At 54.4% G+C, this 17,708-nt stretch overlaps 1 protein-coding gene across 3 annotated transcripts in view; it reads left to right on the forward strand.

Annotated features, from left to right (window-relative positions):
• The window catches only part of AGPAT3 (1-acylglycerol-3-phosphate O-acyltransferase 3), a 93,731-nt gene that overhangs the window by 27,487 nt on the left and 48,536 nt on the right, over positions 1–17,708 (forward strand). The window contains exon 1 of one of the 3 annotated variants that reach the window (XM_046001705.1): positions 15,285–15,366. The exons of the other annotated variants lie outside the window; for them this stretch is intronic. The gene's annotated coding sequence lies outside the window, so the exon portion shown is untranslated. Of the gene's footprint in view, positions 1–15,284; positions 15,367–17,708 lie in introns of those variants that run through there. 3 annotated transcript variants of the gene reach the window in all.

Raw genomic sequence — 17,708 nt, forward strand, 5'->3', positions numbered from 1 at the left:
TGCGGCTTCTGCGCCCCCCTCTGCGGCTCCCGCGCCCCCCACCCCGCGACCCTCACTGAGAGGGGGCTCTGCCCCATCTGCCCCACGTCCCGGAGCGTCAGCCGTTGGTCTGGAGACTTCTCAGGCACCTGCTGGCCTCTGGAGCTTCTCCTGCCTCAGCCCCAGCGCGGTGTCAGGAGGAAGGTGACCTTGGCTGGCGAGCTGCTTGGGACAGGACGTCAGCAATGCCCCTGACCTCACTGAATAAATCGGGACGCGATCATGGATAGAGGAGAAGGGCCTTGAGTGGGTCCAGGTGTTTTCAGCGCTCGGCATGTCTCCAGGCCCGGGCTTCTCTTTAGGCTAATTGGCCGCAGGCTCGCCGTTCCCACTTCCCACGAGCAGTGCGCGATCCCAGCGTTCCTCCTGAAATAGCGGACGGCTTCTGATGAGATGCTTCCATTGAGAGCGCGAGAGCTGAGATCAGAGAGAGGTACATGCTTTTGTTCTATCCAAGGGCTGGCTGTAGTGAGCGGCGTGGCGGTCGGGCCCGTCCTGGTGACGGAAGCCCGGCTTCAGGCTGACGTACAGCTCGGTGCGGCTCCCATGGGACACACCGTTTAAGTCCACTGGAGTCATGCACTTGGGATCAGTGGGAAATTGATTAAAAATACAAGGTTCAAAAAAGAAGATCACAAGGTTTCATCCCCGACTTGTAGCCACGATGAGGAGACCCGGACTGGGTTTCAGATCCTGCGTGAAACAGCAGGAAAGCCAATAGGTGGGCCAGGCTGTAGGTGTCAGAGGCTGCACAGCTGGGCACGGGGCAGCTGTCCCTGCGAGGGGGACCCCCGGCCTCCTGAACTCTTGTGCACAGTGTCCGGCTGAGCCCAGGAGCGGGAGCCCGGGACCAGCTGGAGACAATTTGGCGTCAAAGAATTTCCACCGAGGCTAGAATTTGTGGGGGAAACAGTGGAGTTGAGGGGATTGTGTGGGGACAGGGCTCTAGAGAGGACCTCTGGGGGGTCTTCCTGATCTTTGGGTGAGCGCTGGTCTGTGCATATGTGTGCAGGTACCACCAAGATGAGGGCGGGAGGCACCGGAGATGAGTAGGTTCTTATGGCTGACCCAGGGCTGGGAGTGAAGTCTGTGTTCTCACCAGAGTGGGAAGACCTCACAGTCCAAAGGGTGTGGGGTAGAGTCCTCCGAACTCACTGCCTTCGCCCTGGACGCAGCCGGCTCAGAACCCAGCTGATGAAGCTGACGGCAAGCCTTGAAGCGTCCAACTGATTCTGAGTGATTGAACTATGCCCCGAGAAAAGCCTCACCAGGATGACCACAGCAAAAACGGGCTCCGACAACAGCAAGTTCGAGACGCCTGCAGCTGATCAAAAATCACTTGCCCTGCAAGGGGGACAATGTAACCCTGGAGAGGAGAGAAACCAACAGTGAGAAAGAGATCCGGGGGGGGGGGGGCGCATGTGTCCAGACGGTGGGTCAGCGGGCGAGGGTGGTGAAATGTCAGTTACAGAAACACGCTGGGTGTCGGTGACACAGGAAAACGTGAACAAGGAGAACGCGGAAGGTTTGGGAAAGACCCACTGAGTCTTCCAGAAAATGCACTGGACGGGCTTCAGACTAGGTCAGACTTTGTAGAGACAAGATCAGTATTTGTGAAGAGATAACCTAGAAGCTTCCTGCAGTGAAACCCGGAAAACAGCGGGGACGAAAAAAAGGAACAGAGTGGGGCGGGCATATCGGGGTGGAAGCGCATATGAAGTTGAATTCAGAGAAGAGGTGTGTGTGGTGGGAGATATTTGAAGAAAATAGTAGTTAGAATTCTCCGCATCTGATGAAAGCTCATTTCAAGGAAGATCAGCAAACTCCAGGCAGAAGAAACGGGAAGAAAACCACAGAAGCGCACATCGTAATCAACTTTCTGGAAATTTTAACAGTAGAAAAATCTTAGAAGAGTCAGAGGCAAAACCCTACAATGCACGGAGGAACAAAGACACAATGAGAGCTCACTTCCCATCAGAAGCCACGCGATCCCGAAGATGGCGCGTCCTCCAAATCCTGAACGGAGGAAATCTTCAAGCTACAGTCCTACAGACAACAGAATATCGATCCGAAGTGGAGACAAAAGAAATACTTTTTGGAGTTTAAAAGCTGCAAGAATGTCTCTCTAGAGGACTCCCCTAGGAACTGTGAAGGGCCTTCTTCAGGGAGGAGCCAGAGATCTGGACCTGAAGGAATGGAGAGCAGAAGCACAGACAAGTAGAAAAGCCATATGTCCCCTCATGTTAAAAAACAAACAGATGATTTACTGTTTGCAGATAATAATGACATTTTGTAGAGTTCGCAATGTCAGTGGAAGCAAAAAGGTCTGCAACAATGTAGCACAAAGTCTAGGAGGAACAAAATGGAAACTGTTATAAAGTTCTTCAGATGAACCCGAAGTGTTAAAATATTGGAAGGTAGCTAGTGATGTAGTGAGGGTTTGCTCTAAACCCTGGGGCACCCACTACAAAACAGCGGGGAGGGCTGGTAACAAGCTGTAGTAAAGATCAAATTGAGTTGTTTAAAAAACCAGGAGTCCGGAAGAAGACAGAAAAAAGAAAAAAAAGAAGCCAAGAAATGCGGATAGGACAAATAGAAAGACGATGGATTTAAACCCAACCATACTGACGGTCTCATCAAATGCAAATGAACTAAAAACTCCAAAAAAGAGACATTTTGTCAGAGGTTTTCAGATCAAAAAGATTCTTTTTTTTAAATTTTTTTTTTAGATTTTTATTTATTTATTTATTTGACAGACAGAGATCACAAGTAGACAGAGAGGCAGGCAGAGAGAGAAGCAGGCTCCCCGCTGAGCAGAGAGCCCGATGTGGGACTCGATCCCAAGACCCCGAGACCATGACCTGAGCCGAAGGCAGCGGCCCAACCCACTGAGCCAGTGCTATTTGCATTAAATATAAAAACATAGTTTATTTTTTTAAAGATTATTTATTTATTTGAGAGAGAGTGCATGCATAGGCACAAGTGGGTGTGGGGGGACAGACGGAGAGGGAGAAGCCGACACTCCGCTGAGCAGGGAGCCCAACGCAGGACTTGATCCCAGTACTCTGAGATCACCACCTGAGCCAAAACCGAGAGTTGGGTGCTTAACCGACTCAGCCACCCAGGCATCCCTAAAGACACAGTTTAAAGGAAAAGGTTGGAAAGGCGTGTATTGCACAAATACCGGTCTGAAGATGGTTGAGTCGCATAAGTTAGATTTCAGGACCAGAAGTATTTCCAGGAATAAGAATGATACGTTATCCTGGTAAAGGCAGGAAGCTCATCAAGAAAGCATAACCTATTGAATAGGTTATGTTTAATAACAGAGCCTCAAAATACAAGTGGCACAAAATGACCTACTGAAAGGAGACCTGCAGATCTGTTACCACTGGAGACTTCAGCTCTCCTGTCTCAATAACGGACAGGACAAGCAGACATAACATCAGTAAAGGTGTGTAAGACTTGAACCATGCTGCCCCCCTGCCTGTGTTGCTTGTGTCTATAGACCAGCACCCCAGCTTTAGGCAACAACGGAACTCACATGCAGAACGTCCACTGAGACAGACCATGTTCTGGATGATAGAACAAGTCTCAGTGATATCTGGAAAAATCCCGAAATATTTGGGAACAAAATAAGTGTAGTTATTCACAGTTCAAAGAGGAGATCACAAAGGAAACTAGGCACCGTTTTGAACTTCGCGAAAGTCAACAGATCCTGTATCAGAATTTGTGGGGTGCAGGTAAAACCGTGCTCAGAGGGAGATTTATAGCATTAAATATATTAGAACATAAAACAGTTCTCAAGTCAACAATTTAAGCTTCAACCTTAAGAAAAAGCAAATATAGGAAAGGGATAGCAAGGAGCTGAAATCCACGAAATAGAAAACAATAGGGGAGAAACCCCCAAAGTTGGTTCTTTGAAAGGATCATTAAAATTGATAAACTCCTAGTTAGACTGATCAGAAAAGAGAGAGAAGAAAATCACCAAAATCAGAAACAAGAGATGAGAAATCACTATGTATCTCATAGGTGTTAAAATGATAGCAAGGGAATATTCTGAAAAGCGTTGTGTGGGGAGATTTCAGAACATGGATGAAACGGGCAAATCCCTGGAAAGATGCGAATCATAAAACTTACTCAGGTCAAGTAGATAACCCAAATAACCTTGTATCTATTGAAAAATTGAATTTATATATGAAAGTCTGTCTACAGAGAAAACACTTGGTCCAGATGACTTCATTGAATTCTATTAGACACTGAAGGAAGAAATAATAATAATTCTGCGCGAGGTCCTCCAGTCATTGGAAGAGGATGAGTACTTCTCAGCCCACTGCATGAGGCCGGCATTGCCCTGGTACGAAACCAGGCAAACACTGTGGACCAGTATCCCTCGTGAACAGAATGAGGTGGAACATCTTAACAAGTCAAATCCAGCAACACGTGAAAAGGACACTGCTTCGTGACCAAGGGTCATGTTTCCCAGGAATGCAAGGTTGGTTTAACACTTAAAATGAATTCCTGTAATTCACTGTATTAACAGACTAAAAAGAAAACCACGTAACTATCCTAATAAGGAAAAAATAAAGGTTTTGACAAACTTTAATACTCATTTATGTTAAAAAACCCCACAAGCTCTCAGCACTTTAACAAGTGGGCATCGAAGTCTGGGGGAGGGCGTCTGCGCAAACCTGCAGCTAATACCATCATGATGGTGGGAGACCAGGGTTTTCCTGCTCGTATTGGGAGAAAGCAAGGATGTCTCTCTCACCACTTCTGCTCAACGTTATGCTAGAAAAGTATGGCAAGAAAAACAGATAAAGGATGTACAAAATGGAAAAGAAGTAAAATTGCCTTTATTCACAGGCGGCATGATGGTTTATGTGGAAAATCCTAAACAAATCTATTAAAAAAGCTACCGGAAGAGGTGCATTTAGTGGATGTACAGGGTACAATGTCAAGCTGACAAAATTAATATTATTTCTGTGTACGAGCATCGAACAACTCAAACTAATAAAACACCATTTATAAGAGCTTCAGAAATACACAATTCTTAGGGATAAATGTAAGCAAAAAATGTGGTGAGAAATTAAAGACTAAACAAGGAGACCCATTGCCTGGTACTGGCCAGGAGGCCAACGTTACTGAAATGTTAATTCTACCAAAATTGACCTGTAGATTCCGTGCGATCACAGTCAAAATCCTGGAGAGGGTTTTTGTAGACATTTTCAAGCCTATTCTAAAAGTCAGATGCAAATCCAGTGACCTAGAAGGGCCAGAATGATTTTAAAGAGACAAAAGACAACCCGATTTTGAGACTTTCTCCCCTGCTCGAGCGATACGGACATCGTGGAACTGGCCGAACCGTACACCTGAAGATCAGCGGGACAGAGAAGACTCCAGAAGCAAACCCACACCTTCCTAGTCTGCTGATTTCCGACAAAAGTGCCAGCGTGACCCAATGGGAGCAGAGCCAGGACTCTGGGACCCCCAAATGCAGAAACAAGTCTGCACCTTCCTTCGTCCCATATGGAAAAATGAACTCAAAGTGGATCACAGACCTGAGTGTGATGCTGTAAGGTCTACAGGAGAAGAAATATGGTCTCCACACAGAGTGGAATGTTGTTCAGCCTTGGGAACGACGTTCTGACCCACGTTACGGCACAGATGAGCCTTGACGATGTCATGTTTGGTGACGGGAACCAGACACGGGAGGACGAAGCCTGCGTCAGCGCACTGACATGCCGTCCCCGGAGCGCTGAGAGCCTCGGGACACGGCGGGGCGGCTGCGGAGGGGGCGTCCGCATTTCCTGGGGACAGAGCTCCTGGTGGGGGGGGGTGGACGGAGTCCTGCTCGTGGACAGTGGGGACAGTGGCACCGCAGTGTGGACGTACCGGGCACCGCTGACCTGGACACCTAGACATGGTGAAGATGTGAAATTTGTGTAGGTTTTTCCACGGGTTAAAACCAGTGGAAACAAGAGCCATGGTTAGCCCGTAAGCCTGTACTTTTCGCTTTGTGGGTCCTGGGCCAGTGCGGGGCCAGAGAGGGGCTGTGCCCATGGGGTCGGCAGGGCTCCGTGAGTGGGGTTCCGCGTGGGGGGGAGCCGGAGGCTGGAGGCTGTTCTGCTCCACTCCACGGCGGCGGCCATCTCCGGCTGTCCCCGCACCTGCAGGGACATTGCTTTGGTCTTTCCCGGCGTGTGACCTCTGGGTCTCTGTGGGTTTGCTCATTCCTGAGCCGTCTGTTGGGCCTCTGTACCAGGCAGGAGGGAGGGAGGACCGGCCCTCGAGAGGCCCCGAATAGGCCGCATTCCCGGTTGGGCCTGAGTCCGTGCCGTGTGCTCGCATGGCCCTCGGCTGCTCTGGGTGCGCTCCGTTCCGGCCGGCGCCGACGGGGGGTTTCCCATCCTGTGTAAGGAGTCGTGTTTGTGCCTCTCACTTGTAGACCTTCAGCTTGCAGACCATGAGGACGATCGTCCCGCTGGCTCTGCTGGCCCGGGCCTCGGTGAGTCAGGAGACGGCAGTGCGGGGGTGTGTGTGTGCACGCGTGTGTGCGAGGGTGCGGTGACCCCGTTCCCCACAGTAGCGCGGGCGTGGGTCCACCTGGGCTCTGGAGCGGGCTCTCGCTGGCAGACGTGGGTGCCCACCTGCGAGCACACACCTGCCAGTCCAGCCTCGGCGGTGCGGGGGGAACCGTGGGGGGCCCAGGCAGGCCTCACTGCATCGTCGGCTGATTTTCTCCAGGAGGCCTATACCTAAGGGTTTCCTGTGACAAGTCTCTGTCCCAAATCCAGTGATTTTGGTAACCTGGTAACGGGCTTTCCCCTTCTGTTCTTTCCTGAGAGGGCTGAACTGAGTGAGAAATGGTACCACGCTGAGAGCAGGGCCTGGCCCAGGCCTTTCCATCAGGGCGTAGCAGCCGCTGTCCCTCGCAGAGCCAGACCCGGACTTTGCAGCAGACCCGAGAGGCCAGGAGTCTGTTCGTCAGGAGACGGGGGTGGTCATGCGGCTTCGATATCCAGGGGTGGGCGGGGGACCTGGAGGCCAGGGAGCGTGTTTGCCGCGAGGGGAGCCGTGTTTGCATGGGCCGGTCCGCTCCTGTGGGCCTCCCCACAGGATATCCCCACAGGATAACTGGCCCCAGTGAGAACCACTGGCGTTGGCAGGGAGCACCCGGTCTGGTGTACCCTGGTTCGTCTGGGTCTGAGGACAGAGCGTCAGGGTGGCCTCCGGCGACCTGGGCCTCTCTCCCATCCTTCCGTGTCCCAACTCCCAGCTCGTGGGGACCCTCCTCTCGGGTTCCCTCCTGTGCCCACACTCCTTCCTGGCCTCCGCCACCACTGGGTGACAACTGACCGGTTCCCTTTGTAGCAGTCGAGCCGTGAGCACAGGGCCTCCGCTGTCTTTGTGAGCACGTTCCGCAGAGGCGAGGCCCGGACATCGCGGGCGGGGACTTCAGCCTCCCGAGTGGCAGGGACAGCAAGCAGCAGGCTGACGGCCACCGTTTGGTAGAAACAACGTTCAGGGTTTGAGCGGGGCTGACGGCCTCAGGCTTTCCATGCCGGGAGTCGCGGCTCCTACAAAATACAGATGCTACAGCACACGCCGACCGGGCCTCACTTCTGGTGTTGAACTCAAGTCACTTTGTCGACTGTCTCCAAAGAGTGACGTATCCCTCGATGGTCCCCTCTGGGCTCAGCGCGGCTCTCGACGGGGCGCACCGCTAACCCTGCTCTGAGCGGCTTGTCCCCAGCTCTCCGAATCCACAAAAGGTCTTTTGCTTTTCTCGACTTGCCACTGATTGGCTAACGCTGCTTGTGGTCTGACTGCGAAATTGTTGCGAGCGCCTGGTGTCCACAGAAGAAAACCAAACGACACCGTGACCTCCTGAGCCGCTCCCGGTGCGTGCGATCCCTCTGTTACGGTCTGGCCGTGGGGTCCTTTGCTCAGGCCTGGGAGCTTCTCTTCCTCCTCGGGGCTCCGGCCAGTGGTGTGGGACCTCTGCGTGCAGCCCAGAGCCTTTTGGTCTGGGAAACGCAGTGCCTTGTGCACGGCAGGCGTGTGTCCCTGATGATGGTTTGTTGCTGGGGACAGCAGCCAAGGGTCACCGGCCATCAGCCAGACCTCTCCCAGCAACATGGAATTTGGGGAGGTTGGAGCTGGAAATCGGTTTGATCTCACTCATTTCTGGGGACGGGGACTGCAAAGTAGCTCTTGAGGGCTGGCAGAGGGCCGGGGAGGAGGAGTGGCGGGCTGGCAGCTGGTGCTTTGCAGGACCGGTCGTAGCTGTGGCCCTTCCCAGATCTGATTTATGACCGAACGTCCCGGAGGATTCAATTAATGTTCCCGCCGTGGAGTCGTTTGGCTGCATGTGTCCATACGGCGGTACCACTTTGTTTGGTCTTTTTTTAAGTTTCAGGGGAGGAGGTCAGGGAGTCACCAGCTGCGTACAACACCCGCTTCCCGTCCCATCACGTGCCCTCCTGAGTGCCCGTCCCCCCGTCCCCCCTCCCCCGCCCCGCCCCCCAGCGACCCTGTTTGTCTCCTGTGATTAAGAGTCTCTCATGGTTTGTCTCCCTCGCTGCTTTCTTCTCACTTTATTTTCCCTTCCTCCGTTCTTGGTTGGTTTCCTCAGTTCCACAGACGGGAAGGGCCGAGCAAAACCGAGCAGACGGTACAGGCGGCGTGTAACGGCGACCCCCACCCCAACCCTGCCCAGGCTGATAACCCTCAGGGTCAAAATAAAGCATCGCAATCATTTGTGACTTGACCGGCCCCTCTAAACGATGTCCGACACCCAGTGAACACAGGGAAGCTCAGTGCCACTTGCTCCGACATCAGAGAACTGAGGAGTAAAGGCCACCGATGTGCCGTCTGCCCAGAGCCGGGGCTGCGGACGCCAGGCCGCCGCGGGGCGCTGGTCCTCCGTGGAGCGCGACGGGTGCCCCAGAGACGGCAAAGGGCCTCACCGGTGCCTCCAACCCGCTGTGGCCCGCGTGGCCTGTGAACCTCACCCAAGGCGGGAAGGCAGGGAGGCGCCTTCCTAGCTGAGCCCACAGACGGCTGAGCCCGCACACGGCTGTCCAAGAAAGCCAGCGGCGTGGAAGGACAGGCCCTGCGGCTCCAGGCTCTTGGGGCTCAGGGTGTGGTTCCGCTGCCACGCGAGGAGTTCTCTGGACCCTGCAGGTGGTACGAGGGGCCAAGCTAAGACTTTGACCGGCCAGGTTGTGTCTCGAGGAGGCAGCAATCCTGTAAGGGAAGATTTCTCCTGAAATAACAGACCTTATCAGTGCTCAGGGTAATTGGGTCCACCATTGATACCACCGCAGGGACAAAAGGTTAGTTTTACAAGCAAGCAAGCTAATTTTTTTCCCTTAACATTTTAATTTTAATTATAAAATAACGCACGCTTGTGAAAATGGAACACAGAACCAAACGTAAGACATAATCAAGATTCCCTCTCTTTTTCCCGGCGGTGGTTGATCCTTCCAGTACTGGTTAAAATCCCCATAAAGACTTACCCACACGCAGAGTTTCCAAAAACACGTTTCTATGTCCTCACCTGCGTCTGCGCCGATGATCGTAACTTGGTCCGGAAGTTTTTACGCCGCACGGCTCGGCTTCATTTTGAAGACTTCCTTGTTTGTGCAGGCTCAGGAGCACGCGTGTACACGGACCTGCACATGCGCCCACGCGCTGCACGGAATGTCTGCGTTACCGTTTCCGAGCACAGTCACCCCATTATCCGTGATTAGAGCCAGAGCTTTCCAGACTGGAGGTGTGTGCGCAGCTCCAGAAGGCTCCTGGTGCTCGTTCCCGTGTCAAGGGGGCTGGCTGGGGGCCCGTGGAGGGGGACGATGGGCCTCGGGGCTCTGCAGTGTCTGCGCCCCTCCCACCCCGGCCCCTTGACCGTAGACCCCACTGCCTGCAGCTTTGGCCCAGGCGCTCCATGTCCGTTGTGGCTGGTGCTGTGTGTAAGTTTCAAAGATGATAGGAAGCTGTAGATGGACAGTGACCTGGGCGATTCCCTTTCCACGGAGCAGTGTCTGTTTTCTGGAACATTCCACGCTGTATTCCTTCTGGTGGAATACACGTAAGGAATGGTGTGCACACTCATGTGCCCGTATAGACGGGCTCACGGTGTTCGTTAGCGGAGCTGCATTCCTTCCTGCGTGGGAAGGGCACTGCACACAGACCGAATGGGGCTGGGGCTTCCCGGTGACTCTGCTGACTGCCCGGCCACCATGCTGGGAGACACTCTCTGCCGGGCCACTCCTGCCCCTTGCTGAATAGACCTGCAGTCTGGGAACATCGGCAGGTCTGGCCAGTGGTTCAGGTTTACCCTATGGCTTCTAGTTGAGACAGAAGGATAGAGGGCACGGTGCCCTGGAGAAGTGTCACCTGTGATCCGGGGGTCACGCAAGCCACCTTCTCAGGCCTGGCTCCTGGCATTGCCTGAGCGCCTCTCCTGCTCACCTCCACGTGAACCGAACTCAGGAGGCGTGCCCACAGACACTCGGGCACCAAGGCTGGGTGGCCGGGCTTCCCTCTGCAGCCCCAGATGTGGAAGCAAGGGTGCCAGGGCCCAGAAGCATGTCCAGCTCCTGGAACACTCACATTGTTTCTTCCTTTCCTTCTTATTGTCAATAGTTAGAGCCCCTGGTTTTCTAGAGCAAGCCGCTCCTGAGTCCTGGTCTAAACCAAATTTGGTCACGATGGTTTCTGTGCTTTCGTGCTCTTGTGGTGAGAACTGGTTTGCTACTGTGCGTCCATAGTGAGCATCCCGTCCACATCCACGCACCTGGCCCATGAGGTCACGGCCACTCGTTGCATTCCTGGCATTGACTGGGATGCTGCTCTGTGTTTCTCCACTGCGTCAGGTGCTGGCTTTGGAGCAGAGATAGTATCAGCGTGCAGATATTTCAATTTGACTCTTACTTTATTGAGTGTTTTTGCCTGGAAGTAAGGTTGAATTTTGTTACCATTCTTGTTGAAGAGATAGAAAGAATTTTATGGATAGATTTCCCGATATCAAACCATCCTTGCATTCACGGACCAAACCCCAGTTGGTCATGATGTATTGTCTTTTTAACGCGCTATTAGATTTGGTTTGCTAATAATTTTTTAACCCATTTTTGTACTCATATTCGTGAACAAAGAGCAGTAGTTCTCGAACTTCTGTTCCCTTTACACCTTTGACTTACTGAGGGCCACAGAGAGATTTTTGTGCATCTGCGTGAGTCCTATCTATTGTGGGTCTCGGCTGGGGGTGATTGCCCCTGTCACCACCAAGGGGACACTCGGGCACGTCAGGAGATGTTTTGGTTAGCACAGCTGTGGGTGCAGGGCGTCATTCCTGGCAGGCAGTGGGCGAGCAGGGACGCCAGCGGAAAGCCTGCCGTGCCCGGGCTGGCTTCTGAAATCTCAGCAGTGTCAGAGTCAAGAAATCCTACTGTCCGTGTAGGCTGCTTTAGAAACTAACCCTGAGAACATTTAAAAATATTTATTTAATAGTCCATTTAAATAGAAACAATAAGCCGATTACATATTTTTTTTAAAGATTTTATTTATTTATTCGACAGAGAGAGATCACAAGTAGGCAGAGAGGCAGGCAGAGAGAGAGGAGGAAGCAGGCTCCCTGCCAAGCAGAGAGCCCGATGTGGGACTCGATCCCAGGACCCTGAGATCATGACCTGAGCCGAAGGCAGCGGCTTAACCCATTGAGCCACCCAGGCGCCCCAAGCCGATTACATATTAACATAAATAATCTTTTTTATGAAGAAAAGCTACGTCTTCCACAACTGAACCCGGAGTGAGGAGAGTGACACAGTTTTGTATTTTACGAGTCTCTTTTATGTCTGGCAGCAGAGGAGGCAGCCGGAGTCCCCTGCTTTCGAATTCAGTCTGTGTCATTGGGTTGAAATATAAAGACCATTGTGCCTCCTCGAGACATCCTGGAAAGACAGGGGACTTCCGTGTCCCCTGCTGGAGGCTCGGGGACCCAAGGGTCCTCTCAAAACACATGGGAGCCATCGACGTGGACAAGCTTCCTTCTGCTGCCTTCCTTCTCCCACGTGCGGTCGGTGCCGTGCCGTCTTCATAAGAGGCCCTTGGACTTTTCCCGTCTTCCTCCATGTTCTGGGAGAGGTTAAGTACTGTGGAGATAATCTGCTCTGAGACGGTTGGTAGAATTCCCTGCCGAGATCATCTGAGTTTGGCATCTTTCGTGAGAAGTAACCGACAGGTCTCTTTTCATTCTATAAAAATAGAGCTGCTCTGGGGCGCTTACGTGGCTCCGTGGGTTAAGTGTCTGACTCCTGGCTTCAGCTCAGGTCATGGTCTTAGGGTCGTGAGATCAACTGCTTCTCGGGCTCTGTGCTCTGTGGGGAGTCTGCTTGGGGTTCTCCCTCTCTCTACCCCTCCTGCTTGCATCCGCTCTCTCTCTCAAATAAATAAATATATCTTTAGAAAAAAATAGTTCTGCTTAAAGTTTCTTTTTTTTAAAAAAACCAGAACTCATAAGCTCTAAATCATTTTTTTAAAATATTTTATTTATTTGACAGAGAGAAATCACAACTAGGCAGAGAGGCAGGCAGAGAGAGAGGAGGAAGCAGGCTCCCTGCTGAGCAGAGAGCCCGATGCGGGGCTCTATCCCAGGACCCTGGGATCATGACCTGAGCCGAAGGCAGAGGCTTTAACCCACTGAGCCACCCAGGCGCCCCTGAAGTTTCTTTTTCGTGGTCACTTTCTTTATAAATTTTTCCTTCTAGAAAACATCCATTTCATCTAGGCTTTCAGATTTCTTTGCACAGACATGTGCAACTATTTCCATGATTAAAAAAAAAGTTTTCTTTTGATGGTTGTTCCCTGTTTTCTTATTTTATGTGTTTTTTGTTCTGCTTTTTTTCAGTTTTTCTTGCTCTGGGTGACTTGACTGTTTTATTGGTTTTCTTTCAAGTTTAGTTATTCGTTACAATTTTTAAACTCACTGTTTGCTTTTACTTTTATTAATTCCTTCCTGACTTCCTGATTCTCTTTTAGCTTTTCGAGTTAGAAGCTTGGTTCTCTTGTTTTCATGCCTTTGTTCCTAAAGACTTAAATACCTAAAGTGATCACTTTTCTTCTAAGTATGGTGGCAGTTTCATTGTGCTTTTTAGAAATCGTGTGGTTCTGGTTTCTACATCCCCTGGAGAGGACCGTCTGAGAGGAGGCTGGTCCCCTGTCTGGGGAAAGGCCATGTTTCCTGATCTTGTTAGTAGTTTCTAGCAAATATGGTCTGCACTTCAAATACGATTTTGAATTTGTCGATTATTTCTTTGTTGCTCGATATGTGCGTGTCCCTGCGGCAGGTGAACAGACGCGTGGCGCTCATCACCAGGGACAGGATCAGCACCGCAGCCGCAGACCTGCCTCCTGACGCCTCACGGGTCCCTCGACCGCTGTCCTTCCTCGGACTGGGAGACGTGTCAGCGTGTCCCGGCCTTAGTGTGCTGGGACTCGCTCTTCTGCACCCTGTGACTTCTGCTTTGTGGAAAGTGCTGGTGCACGGATACGAGACCGTTCGAGCTTCGTGAGGATCTGATTCCGAGCATCATAAATACTCCTGCTTCGTCTCATTTCATCCCAGCGGGTCTGACCGTCTGCGGTCCAGCACTACGATTTTGAATCTGATTTTAATGTTTTGCATTCAGATTCATTATTCAGCCCCGCTGGACTGCTTGGGCTGAGGCGTCTCTCTGCCGTGCAGCGGAGGCTGGTCTCATCTCGTGAGCTGGTGTGAAGACCGTCCCCTCCAGCAGGTGGTCTCTTCCTGTCCCCACGTGTTTGGGTCAGTACTATTGTTATTTGGGTTGTATTTCAGGAGTTACAGATAAAATGTGGGCATGTGCACAAAACACATCTTTTTGTCTGTGGTCCTTGTTTTTCACTTTTCTGGGTTTTCGGTTTGGTTTTGCTGGTGCTGACCTGAGTGCTGGGAAGGTGATCTTTGACCTCCTGGCTGCCTAGTGCCAGGCTACCTGCCTGTCCTTGTGTGTGGTCATCCTTCCTGGAGGCTCGGGCACAGCCTCTGCCTGTCTCTCCGGGACCTCCCACCTCGAGCCCGTTTTACCCTCTTGCTTCGTTACCGTGGCCTTCTGGTGCGGGTGCTTGTCTGGGCGTCCTTTCTGCGGCCTTGAGTTTCTGTCTTTTCTGTGACTCAGTGACTGGGCGCGTCTGTCCCCACATCTCGCGGATGCTGGGCTCCCCTGCTGCTCCTCCTTGTCACGACTGCGGAGACGCACGGGCATCCTGCATCGCCGTCCGCCACCCTCGTCCTCGCCCCCCCCCCCCCGCTCTACTGCGTTCCGCTGAGCTGACGTCGGGTGGCTCTGTCTCCCCGCTGTTGCGACGACGTCCTTGCTGTGCCAGGACGTGCGGCTGGCCTCGCTCAGGCTCATCGGTGTCCCTACTTTCTTCCTAAATTGTGTTCAGACCTGAGAAACAGGACTTTGGTCGACGGTGTTTTCTGACCCTCATTTCCTGGGCGCTCATCCCTGGCGAGCCCACCTCTCCCAGGACGCACGGCCACACGTGTGCATCCCGTTACGTGGCCGTGACCGCAGACGGCCCGGCGGGTGTGCCGAGTCCACGTCGATCACCTTCTCACCACGTCCCCCACCAGCACTCCCGAGCACGGGGAGCCTTCCCCCGGCAGGCAGCTGTGCCGTGGACGGCTTGGTGCTTGCATGCACGAGCTCCCCCCGCATGAGCGCGGGACCCGGGCTGAGCAGCGGGCTGGCCCCAGCACAGGACACCAAGAACTTGAGGATGTGTTGGGCTTCGTCTCGGCAACGAGCCAGTTCAGAAACCTTATTCCTGCCCTCGACCCGCTGTTTTCAGTGGTCACGAGACACCGGGGGATGACAGCGGGCCCGTTGATGATGGTAATTACTGACCCCTTCTCGGAGCCAAGTGTTCCGGGGCCGTGTTCGTCACTGTGTCACAGTGTCTGGGTGGGCCAGGCGCACACATGGGACGAGCATGTTGGAGGACACGCCGCGGGGACAGGGAGCTCATGGCCAACCCACAGAACGTGTGGGCGCAGGACACCAGATCTCCCTGGGTTGGGACGCTGTTTTGTAAATGTTTATGAGAGCGTCGGCTTCTTTATTTGGGCTAAATTCTGTCGATGACGATTTCCCCTTTTGTAAATTAAACCCCTTAGTGCGCTGACATCGGCGGCAGGAGGGGGACCCTCAGGTGGCCGGAGGCTTTGACTGTTGGTTCCGGTGAGACGTCCGGGACGCGCTGGGGAGTTTCTCTGCCGGTGACTCAGTGCCGCACGTGGTAAGGACACACAGGCAGCGGCGTGTGCTGGCTTTTGCGGGGCTCAAACTGCCTGTAAAGAACTGAGCCTCTTAAGGCTTTGAAGACCTGGAGAGCTTTGAAGTGAAGACAGACTTTGCTGGAAAGTTTCTGTTGATCTCAGGGTTTGGAGCCATGGTGTCCGGTGTGGTCTGTTGGCGAGGGGACCTGGATCCCCACGGCCACGGACTTGCCAAGGATCCCCACGGGAAGTGACCCCAGGAGGTCAGGCCTCCAGAGGGCTGGGGAGAGGGCCGGCCACCCCGTCCCGCCATCGGGTAGCGTGGGTCTCATTTAATAATCAGCTGACTTGGGCGGAGGGTCTGCTACGTGCCAGGCGCCCCTCTGGGCAGAGGTGACGGCCTCGGACCCCAGGGTCTGTGGAGGACACAGGTGTGGGGCCGTGACCCTGACACAGGTGAGGGCCGTGTTACAGCAGGTGGTCGGGAGGCGAAGGGTGTGCGCAAAATTTCCGCGATCGCCCCGGTGCGGAGAGAGCCTGGTGGATGGCAGGGGCCGGCCGTGGTCTCAGCAGGTGCGTGCGAGCCCGTGTGACTGGGCGTGTGCGGGCGGCGTGTGTGAGGCGTGTGGCGCACGCGTGTGCACATGGAAGGAGTCAGGACTGTCGTCCTTGGGCTGCTGGGGCGCCCCCTGCTGCGGGGAGGGCGGAGGGGCCAGGACGCGGGGGCCACAGTGGCCGTGCCAGCGCCCGACTGCCCCGCGCGGCGTCGTCGACAGGTGCTCGCGGCCGAGGAGGGACGGCCCAGGCTGGGTCGTGTGCGCATCCGGTGCTGGGAAGACAGGGAGGAGGCGGAGGAGGCGTGGGAGGCCGAGGCGGGGGAGCCCGGCGGGTGGGTACGTGTGAGCCCGGTGGGCACGCGGCTGCGTTTCCGCGGCAGTGAGCGGCCGTGCTGCCCCGATTCCCTTGTCCACAGGGCGCCGCTGTGGCCAGCGGGGTGTTTAGGCTTAACCTCCCCACGACACGGTGTGGACAGCTGCCGTCCGGCACAAGGCTTGGGGTGTTGACACGGGTAGGTGGCACGTGTCCCTGCAGGCTGGGGCCAGGTGGACACTGTGTGACCTGAGGCCAAAGGCAGGAGGCTGTGCCGGAGCCCCCTTTCCTGTGCACAGACGGACATGGGGGTGGCCCCGGCTTCAGCGGTGCGGGCGGGAGCTCCGGGTGTCCTGAGCTCGGGGGAGGGTCCAGGAGGACGGGAGCCGCCACGCCCACTTTCTGTGCCTCCCGGACCTGCCCACGGCCAACGTGCCACACCCGCACACACCCACAAGCACCCGTGACACACTCCTGTGCACACCACACGTGCACTCTACACGCACTGAACCCACGTGTGTGCACACGGAGACACGCGCTCAGGTATGTGGACGCATGCGTACACACAGCACACGCCCACATACGTGCACACGTATGTACACGCTCACACACCCACCACACGCGTGCACACCTACGGACACACACAGCTTTCTTCAGACACAAAGATCAGAAACAATCTGGCAAGTGTTTCAGCTCCGCGGTAGGTGCATGGGTGTGGGGCGTGTTGGTTTCTGTGACCTTCCAAAGTAAGAACACGCAGCCGTGCCGCAGAGGGCGTTATAAGGCATCACTAAGCGCTCCGTCCCGGGGGCAGAGCCCTTTGTGTGGGGGGAGGGGCTGCGGGGACTCTGGTGTGATCAGCAGGGGTGCGGGAGGGTGAGTGAGGCCCTTGGGGGCTGTGCATGGAGCCTGTCCCTTGTCCGTGTGGCCCATGGCTCCAGACTCAGGGTCCTCTGAGCCTGGCCCTGCTCGGGGAGGGGCCCGCCGCTCGGCCTCCCAGCGTGCAGGATGTGTGCCCGAGAAAGCCGCAGGCAGCCCAGTGGCCTTCCACTGGCGCAAGGAGACAAGGGGCCAGGAGAACACGGAGCTGCGAGGAGGGATGGGGCGTGGCGCCCTGGGCTGTCTGTGGACAGAAGCTCCCCTGACCTGTTTCAGGGTCATCCTCATCCTCCTGCTGCCAAGGACGAGACCTGGGACTGGGTGCATCCATGTTCGTGGACTGGGGTGGGGGCTACGCAGCTCAGGACAGTTTTCACTGGCGCAGGACACACGTGCCGCAGGGTTCCATGTCTGTGAGGAGCCGGTTCTCTCCTGTTACCAGCAAGCCTGGGGTTAGACCGGGCAGCAGCTCCATGGACCACAGGGGCCAGGCTCCCTCTGACCTCCTCTGCCTGCAGCTTCTGTCCCCTTGACTGCAACTTGCTGGTCTCAGGAAGGCTGCTTCCGCCCGGCCCTTTCATCTGCATTCCAGGCAGGAAGGAGAAGGGCATGT

This window comes from Meles meles, chromosome 4 (assembly GCF_922984935.1).
Source record: "Meles meles chromosome 4, mMelMel3.1 paternal haplotype, whole genome shotgun sequence".
Lineage (NCBI taxonomy): Eukaryota > Metazoa > Chordata > Mammalia > Carnivora > Mustelidae > Meles > Meles meles.